Below are 9,203 nucleotides of genomic sequence, written 5' to 3'. Positions count from 1 at the left end.
TTCGGAAGACTCAGCAAACTTGCTATGATACTACTCAAAAAATAACTAACGGTGTTATTTTACGCAGATATACCCAAATCAGGGCCCCCCACCAAAAGGGGGGGGAGGTGGGCGCACGATGCTCCCACTTACAGCTTTGGGGGGGGGAATTTTTACACTAAATAAAACGAATAGTTTTGGGGGGGGATGGGGGCTACTGACCCAAATAAGGGATGACATTCAGAACATGACAAACCTTACACTTTATTTATGTGGCGATGCTAATTTTTTAAAATTTGTTTTTGGCTCTCGACCTGTTAGAATTTATAAATTACAGGAAACTCTTATGAATAGTAAAATTACGCGTTAATTTAAATCACAATAATTAAACTTCTCAGAATATTAAGCCTGTTCACACATCGCCTCATAAGCGGAGGGATACACCGGGAATTTTCTAAATCTCCATTGGTAATCACGCACTTTTGTGAATAAAAGGTAGCAGAGATGAATATTGCTTACCTTTGTCTCGTGCATGTTCACTTGTGTTGTCTTCACTTTATATGTGTTGTCTTCACAGGAATACCTTTCAATGAATTGAGGCATTATTAATTCAGTAAAAAATTCGGATTGCTTTTTCGAATACGAGTTAGTTATTAAATAAACATAATTAGTAAATATAAGTGGGTGCTTCTACTAAGATGGAGGATAGATTCGTAGTGAAGTGAAACTTGTTAAAAATTATACATTAAACAGCGCCATCCAGTGACTAAAATAACAGTGAATCATTGAACTGGAAGATTGATGAAATATTTATTTTAGAACAATTTCTTCCGGTTTTAAGAAATTCCGGTTATTGTTTACATTCAGTCAACCATCTATTTACTTAAATTTTTTCAATGTTTTTAAAAATATGTAATAAAAGGGAAGTCATTTCAAAAATTTTTGTTCATCAAGAACTTTAAAATAAAATTAGCAACCATTTTAAAGAATAAGTTTATTAAATTTCACAAAACAATCCAATAGAAAAATAAGATACAGATTCAATATTACAAAAGGATGAAAGACAATTTACGATCTTGATTACTAAAACAAAGTTGCATGCTAAACTAAGACACAAATGTTCCAAGCAAATAAAATGCGTAAAAAGGTTAAATGACTTAGAATGAGATCATTAAAAACAAGAGTTAAAATTTTTCAAAAATATACATAACAGAATCGGGTACAAAAATCACCATTCATAAGAATCATACATTAAAAGAAAGATATATACAATCTTCAGAATCGTCAATACGAAAATATTATGTATTCATTACGATTTCTATAATTTTAAATTCACAAAATATTGCCTCTTAATAATTCGCTTTCATTCGTAGTAATGTATGAAAGTTTTTTTTTTTAAACTAATTTCGTAGTTCTGTTTGAATATCAAACAGGGTATTTAAGTCATGTGCACAGCACATAACTAGAAATTAATGATTCATAATCTAATACTAATAAATAACATTTAATTTAGTAAAAGCTACTTAGGATAAAAACGACTCCACTAACTCCATAAACTCAAAATATAAATTGCACAGTTCAAATCTAGACGTTTTCGTTCAAAACTACCTCATGAAGCTTTTTTTTTTTAACAAATGTTTCAATTCCTTTTATAATTATTAAAAAGTTATTATTTTCAAGTAATGTGAGTAGTTTTTAATCTCTTCCAAATATTCAGTAAAAAAATAGCTTCATGATTTGATTATGATTATTTTCTTTCAAAAAATTGTATTGTATTAAACTTTTTTGTATTTTTTTGAGTGAATTCTTTTAAATTTCAAGTATTGGTAATTCTAACCTAACATTAAATCCTAGAGAAAACGATTTAAATATATATACAGTGGATTCTTTTTAATAAAGAAATACTAGAAATTTTAAATTAACTTTAAATCTTATAGAAAACAAATAAATTATAAATATCTGGATTCAGTTTATATTTGAAGAATTGGAAATTCAAAACTAACAGTAAATCCTAAAGAAAAAAAAATTAAAGAAAAAAAAATAACGTGGATTCTTTTATTTAAAAGAATTGAAAATTCAACGCTAACAGTAAATTTTTAAGATGATAAATTAAATATAATTAGAGTGGATTATTTTTAATTTAAAACATTGGAAATATCAAACTAACATTTAAACTTAACATTCAATTTAAAACTTCATTTTCAATTTGATTATTTTATTTTTCGAAATTTAAAGGTGAAGAAACTGAAATGTTTTCCAAACTTCAAAAGTGAAAGTTTTACAATATACGACTAGTTCAGATTAGGCTTAGTCACATATATTTTCAACATTGAACATGTGTAAAAGCTAAAATAAAGCACTTAAATTAAAATGAGTTANAAAAAAATTAAAGAAAAAAAAATAACGTGGATTCTTTTATTTAAAGGAATTGAAAATTCAACGCTAACAGTAAATTTTTAAGATGAAAAATTAAATATAATTAGAGTGGATTATCTTTAATTTAAAACATTGGAAATATCAAACTAACATTAAAACTTAACATTCAATTTAAAACTTCATTTTCAATTTGATTATTTTATTTTTCGAAATTTAAAGGTGAAGAAATTGAAATGTTTTCCAAACTTCAAAAGTGAAAGTTTTACAATATAAAACTAGTTCAGATTAGGCTTAGTCACATATATTTTTAACATTGAAAATATGTAAAAGCTAAAATAAAGCATTTAAATTAAATTGAGTTACTGATAATTTGTGCATAACATAATTTATATCATAAATTGTGATTAAAACTTTTTTCTCTTGCATGAAAAAGAGATTTAAATTAAATAATTAAAAATAAATTCAGTGGTGCGATAGCCCAAAGTGGGTCCAAGGCCCACGATGCCCATCACAGTTTTTTTTACCTTTGGCAACTAAGGTGCAGGAGCAGATGTTTCGTTTGAGTGGTCAACTAAATATGGAACTCCCAGTGTTTAGTTCCCAAGCATGTATGGTACTCATTTTATGGAACCACTAAAGTGATGAAAGACTGAAACAACCATGCCTGGTCAACCACGCCTGTGGTCACTCAGCCACCAGGTGTCAAATTAAATGATTAAATGCAAGTTTAAATTGAGTAAAAAATTAAAACAAAAAATTACATCTCAAATAAAAAAAAAAAAATTTCACTAAAATAATTTATAAAAATGAATAAATTAACTTTTAATGAAAATTATTTAGTACAGTTCTGTTTCAGTATTTAAATTTTGTTTCTTAATAATGCTAATTTTAATTTTAAATAACTTTGTTTCACTTTAAATTAGAATTAAAAAGAGTACAATGTATATTTAAAAACACTTTTAAAGAGGTATAAAAAATTTTTGTTTCTAAAAATGTAAAATTCAACTTCGAAATTTGTGATAAAAACAAATGCCATTTGTTTTTATCCTATCATAATACCATTTGCATACCGAATTCAAAATAAAAATTTCAAACAAATTAAATAGCTTTTAAATTTTGAATACTATATGAATAATTGGAAGCATATAAAATTAGTTTGGGACATATTTGTTACAAATTTCTTAAAAACATTTATAAATATTATTGTTTAATTGATCACATAATCAAGATTTACATCTAAATTTAAGTGTTCTTTTTTTCTCTCTCTCCTTTTTTTTGAAAAACTTATGCAAATGTAATGAGCTGGCTTTGAAACCAAACGTCTCAAAAGAAATCAACTATAATCCATTAATTTATAGCTCTCATAAAAAAAAAAAGCAACAAAAATTCAGATAGGAAGATTAGTATTCATTTTAAGGGTTTCAAAACATAGTTGTGGAATCAGAGATATTGGCTGGACTCCAACATGCTTAAAGTTAGGTCTGAAAACTAAAAGATCTCTAATCTAAAAGTCTTTGATCTTTTAAAAATTATGTAGGCAAATATTTTTATGATGCGAATAAATATAATTACTATTCTTTAAACTACAACTTATCACATTAGAAATTTTTGGGAATATGATTGATCAAATTATTTATTGAAAATTGTTAAATACCTAGTTATTACAGAAAATCGCAAAAAATATGAAAACGTGGAATTTTGATAAAGGGCAAAGTTTGGTAATTAAACAGAGTGCGCAGTCAAGTTTTTCAACAAAAAATAAGTACCCTTTGAGCACTCAAAAAATATGTTTAATCAATTTCCAAAAAAAAAAAANAAAAAAAAAAAAAAAAAAAAAAAAAAAAAAAAAAAAACAATCATAATTAGGATTTGTGCAGTAATAAAAATTATTTTTTTCCCTACCGTTTAAAGTTCTTAATTTATAAACATAAAATAAATATAAAATTCAAAACCATTTTCAAAAACGTTACATAATCATGATAAAATAACTTGTTTTTGATAAATATTGCAGAGAAATTAAGTTTTTTTTCTTCGTAATTTAGAACAACAATCGACACAGCAAAGAAAAATATCTCTTTTTAAAAGACAGAAAATTAAGCACTTTATACAAACCACGAATAAAAAAAAGCACCTTTGAGGGCGTTTAAAAAACGCAAATCAACAATCAGCACCTTAAAGCACTTTTTAAAAACGTTATGCACCCTTTAAAAGTAAATGGAAATTAATCTTACATTTTGTAGAAATACGTTTCTTAAAACTAATTTCCCAGATTTTATAATACAATATATAATTTTAAATAAAATAGCTTTAATTCTTATAGAACATAAAAAATAGAAATAGATAATACTGAATTTATCTTTTACAAAGTAATAATATCAATACTATCCTAGAATTGGTAATTGTCGGAGTCAAATATTTCAACTACCTATTTCACAGCTCTGCTTATGCAAAAAAGCAAAAAAGGAGGTAAAAACTTCACAAACTAAGTACATAAATGCAAAAGGATGTAAATTTGTATTATCTTTTATTTTAAGTCTCCAAATTCTAAGCTGCTATATTTGTACTGAATGTTTTCATCAAGATAAACACACAATATTTATCCAAACTCAACTAAACCTAGAGGATATCAATAACAAATACCATAATTAAATACACTTATAAAATATTACTACATTATGTCTAAAAATCGTGAAAAATAATGATATTAGGTAAATAATATTTTATGAAAACGAAACTATATATGAATAAGAAATAAGACTAGACTGTGACAAATGTAAATTTTAAAATATTTAAAAATAATATTTGGAAGTGCAATAAAAAAAAAGTTGATAGGTTTAGCTTAAGAACAATTTTAATTTTTAAGTAAGAAATCAGTCACATTACCTTGAATTAGAAGATTCTTTAATTTATAAATGCGTTTCCTCTAAATCTTATTGATATGAACAATTATTAAGTTAAAAAAAAAGCTGCATAGCAAGAAGTACATAAAATTTTCATGCACACACATATAAAATATTTCTTAATTAATCCTCATGAATAAACCACGTTTTTTTTTAACACTTAAAACCATTTTGAACACGGTTGTTAATTTAGTTATCCAACGAAGTTCATCTCCTAAAATATAGTGAAGTAGTGACTGCATTTTGAAAGTAGTTTGTTGTCATTACTTTTAAAAAAAAAGCAGTTGCAGGTAACTAATTTGTCATAAAGTAGCGATAATTGTAGTTAACTACAAAAAAATGTAGTTTTTGCGACCACTGGCTTTTGCCAACCCTGCATATTTCAGCTGCAGACTGGAATTAAAAGTATAAGTTACCCCATGCCACAAAAAAAAAACAAAAAAAAACGGAGATTTCAAAAGAAAGAAAAGGCCTAAATTGTTATTTATTTTGCATAATTAATCAAAAAAGGACTTGCTTATCTTGAGACAATCTAGTAACACTAACAAACTGACAGATTAACAATTTGAATTTTTGCCTTTATACTAAACGTTTTATTTAACCAAGCAAAAAAGTAATCAAAGACATTGTCAATGTCGACTGTAACTTCAAAGTGGACAGCTAAACAACTTAATATTTACAGATGAAATTATTATTTTTTTCATATGTTTCAGTTTTCACAAGTTGTAAATAGCCCTGATCGGTTGATTATAACAAAGCACGGTCAATTTATTTTACTGTCATATTGATTGACCGGAATCTTTATTGCCAATTTGTGGTTATAAGAAAAGGAGAAAAACTACAAAAAAAAACATCTTATAAAATAAAACAAGTTTTAGATATATAGCTGAAACTGGTTCGAAAGCACATATTCTAACTGGTTATGCATGTACTGATATAGAAAGTTACTGTAAAATAATATAAAATTTAAAAAAATATATACTCTTGAGTATTGCCACTTTTAAAAAGAAAACTCTTTAAGATAATTTGCAGATGTCTTGTAAGTAGGAAACTAGTGTAACATATAGGTTAAAAAGAAGAAAAAAAATACTTCCTGTTTAATTAATTTATTTAATAATATTAATTCAGATGATATGANTCATTGAGAATAAAACTATAAAATGTGACTGACTTCATATATAAAGGACATGGAGTAAAACTTCATATTTTAATTTTGAAATTCAGCTTTTATAAGCTATAGTATGATTTTTTTAAAAATTTAATTCAGAAAATATTTCAAAATAACCAAGAAACGTTTACATGAAATGATACATAAAAATTAGCAAATAGAGAAAAAGCTCTTGTGACTGATGTTAAAATTTTTCTATCTAAAATAATTTTTTAAAAAAATTATGAAGTTTGTTAATGGAGGTATGCTGTTAATTTTTTTTTTTTTTGTTACGTTGTCTTTTGTAGCATAGTTGATAGATCAGAGTTGTCCTTATTGGACTTGTGAGTACCTCTAATTTAATTTCTTTTTCCAAATTTATTGCTAAATTAATTATAGTTTGTTCACCAGGAGTTGTCACCTGGCTCCACCTCTTAGGACGAAAAAATTAATTTCAGCGCGGGAGTAAGAGAAACGTCTCCGCGCTTGAAATTTAGACAACCCTTAATGCACGCCAAACAGTGAATTCTTTTTCAGCCACTTACTTCGCTTTATCATCTGCTATTATACCTTTCGTTACTCTAGCTAACGAAATATATTTTAAATTTAAAAGCTGCTTTTTTCCCCAGCAAAATGTCTCTAAAAAGAACAAACTATTCCCTTACAAGAGTGAAATAGTATCGTTGGATACCATGTGATGAAGGCGGAGTTAAGTGCCAACTCCTGGTGAACGAACTATACCTGACATCTCCCTGATTTTTCCAAATTTATATAATTCCCTTTTCTGTAGCCACATTAATTTTTGATCTAAGGCACAGAAACACATCTATTTTGTTTGGCAAGCATTCTTTCTACTACTTAGTTTATTTACTACTACTAGTAGTAGTAATACTACTACTAGTAGTAGTACTAGTAGTAATACTACTACTAGTAGTAATACTACTACTAGTAGTAGTTACTTTCTACTACTAATTTATTCAAACAACAAAAAATTTACTAATAAGTAGACAAAATTATAAAAGATATTTTATAAGATAATACTTAATTTAATAATATTTTCTTTAAGTAAAAATACAAATGCGAAATTAGGGTTAAAGTCACCCCACATTGGTACTCCTAGGGTTTAATCAAAACCAGCTGATTAAAATAAAACAAAGATATTTAAGATAACATATTTTTATATCAGCTAACACCCATTTGTTTAATACTCCTAATTATATTGAAAATAAAAATTTATTTTGAATCTACTGGTTAAAAAATAATTACAGGCACAGTATTATCAGATTTTTTTAATATTAAAATATTAGGCTGGTTTCTATAGTGCTTGAGCAAAATTTATGAGTTGTTTCAAAAAGCTCATTAAGTTTATGTATTGCAAAGAAGATAGATATCATGAAAAGTTATAATTTTTTTTTCAATATAATCCTAATATTTTAAATCAAACAAAATTAAAATTATTTTAATTAAATTAATTGAAGTATATACACCATAAAAAAGCAAGTACTATATTATGACAAGAGAAAGAGTGATTAGTGACAAATTAACCATCATTGCATACTGCTTTCTGATAACCATTAGAATATATTAAACAATTTGTACTAATAAAAAAATTAATTCAAAAGCAGAATAAATGTGTTAACATTAGTTTACAAAAAAAAAAAACTCAATTAAAACCAAAATGGTTTTCTGTTTGAACAAATTTAATGGTATTTAATTAATATCTGTTTTAAAATATTGTCAATAAAAAATCTATAATCCAAATTTTATTTATAATTTAGTTAGTTTTTAGTTCATTACATTAGATACCCAGGTAATTGGGTAATGTAAATAACAGAAATAATTTTTTCTGCAATTAAATTTTCATGGGCTCAACCAAATAAATTCATCAAACAACCAGCACATTTCTGAGTTTCTATCTTATTGCAGTTAACATTTGATCATTAAACTTAATAAATCTTGAAAGATAGTTCAATGAATAAAAATATTTAAGGAAACAATTCGTAAAAAATTAATGATTATCAAACTTTCAATAGGAATTGAAAGTTATGAAGCAGACGGGTATATCATTGTCATTACGATTGGACAGATAAGTTAAAAAAGGTCGATAAATAAATCCAACTAATAACGGAAAATAATACACTAATATATGAGAATTAAAAAAATACATAATTATAAGTTAAGTTAAAAACCACAATAAATACAGAAATAAATAATATTAAATAGTAGAATGTATGGAAATATAAACAACCAGTCACAAAAAGTAATTAACATATTCACAAAAAAATTACTATAAAAAATTATAGCAAGTAAAAATTTAATACTGTGTATTAGAAATAAATAATAAGGCTCTAAAAAGGAAAATTAATATTGTTTCATGAACAAGAATTTTTAGCACTCACTGTATCACTCAAAGATAATTACTATCAATTATTTTAGATAAGTAATTATCAGTCATTAAAATATTAATTATTACATCAGTGATAAAATATAAGTCAGTATATCAGTCAAGTATGTAATTCTGATAATAAAAAAAAAATTCAACCACCAGTCATACAATATGATGCATATTAAAATAAATTACTATAATATTAATGTACATAATGTTCGATTATGCATTGAAGCCAACTAGATATATTAAAAATAATGCTAATTGAAAATAGTATTACTTTAAAAGCAAATCAATCTTTAAGTAAATAGTAAAGAAAATCACCATTTTCCTTTAACAAAATGAAAAAATTTGATTTAAATGCTACACTTCATGATTTTAATGCGACCTAGCTTGTACTGATACCATAATAGTT

General features: G+C 25.5%; 1 protein-coding gene across 1 annotated transcript in view; it reads right to left on the bottom strand.

Annotated features, from left to right (window-relative positions):
* Positions 1 to 719, bottom strand: part of LOC107439040 (very long chain fatty acid elongase AAEL008004) — a gene marked incomplete in the record, with an annotated part of 47,778 nt that extends 47,059 nt beyond the window's left edge. The window contains 1 exon segment of the mRNA XM_071186435.1: positions 499 to 719.
* Between the last annotated feature and the right edge of the window lie 8,484 nt (positions 720 to 9,203).

The sequence above is a fragment of the Parasteatoda tepidariorum genome, chromosome 1, assembly GCF_043381705.1.
Source record: "Parasteatoda tepidariorum isolate YZ-2023 chromosome 1, CAS_Ptep_4.0, whole genome shotgun sequence".
Taxonomy (NCBI): Eukaryota; Metazoa; Arthropoda; class Arachnida; order Araneae; family Theridiidae; genus Parasteatoda; species Parasteatoda tepidariorum.
Note: the sequence above shows the minus strand (reverse complement) of the source record. Positions and strands in the feature narration are given on the sequence as shown.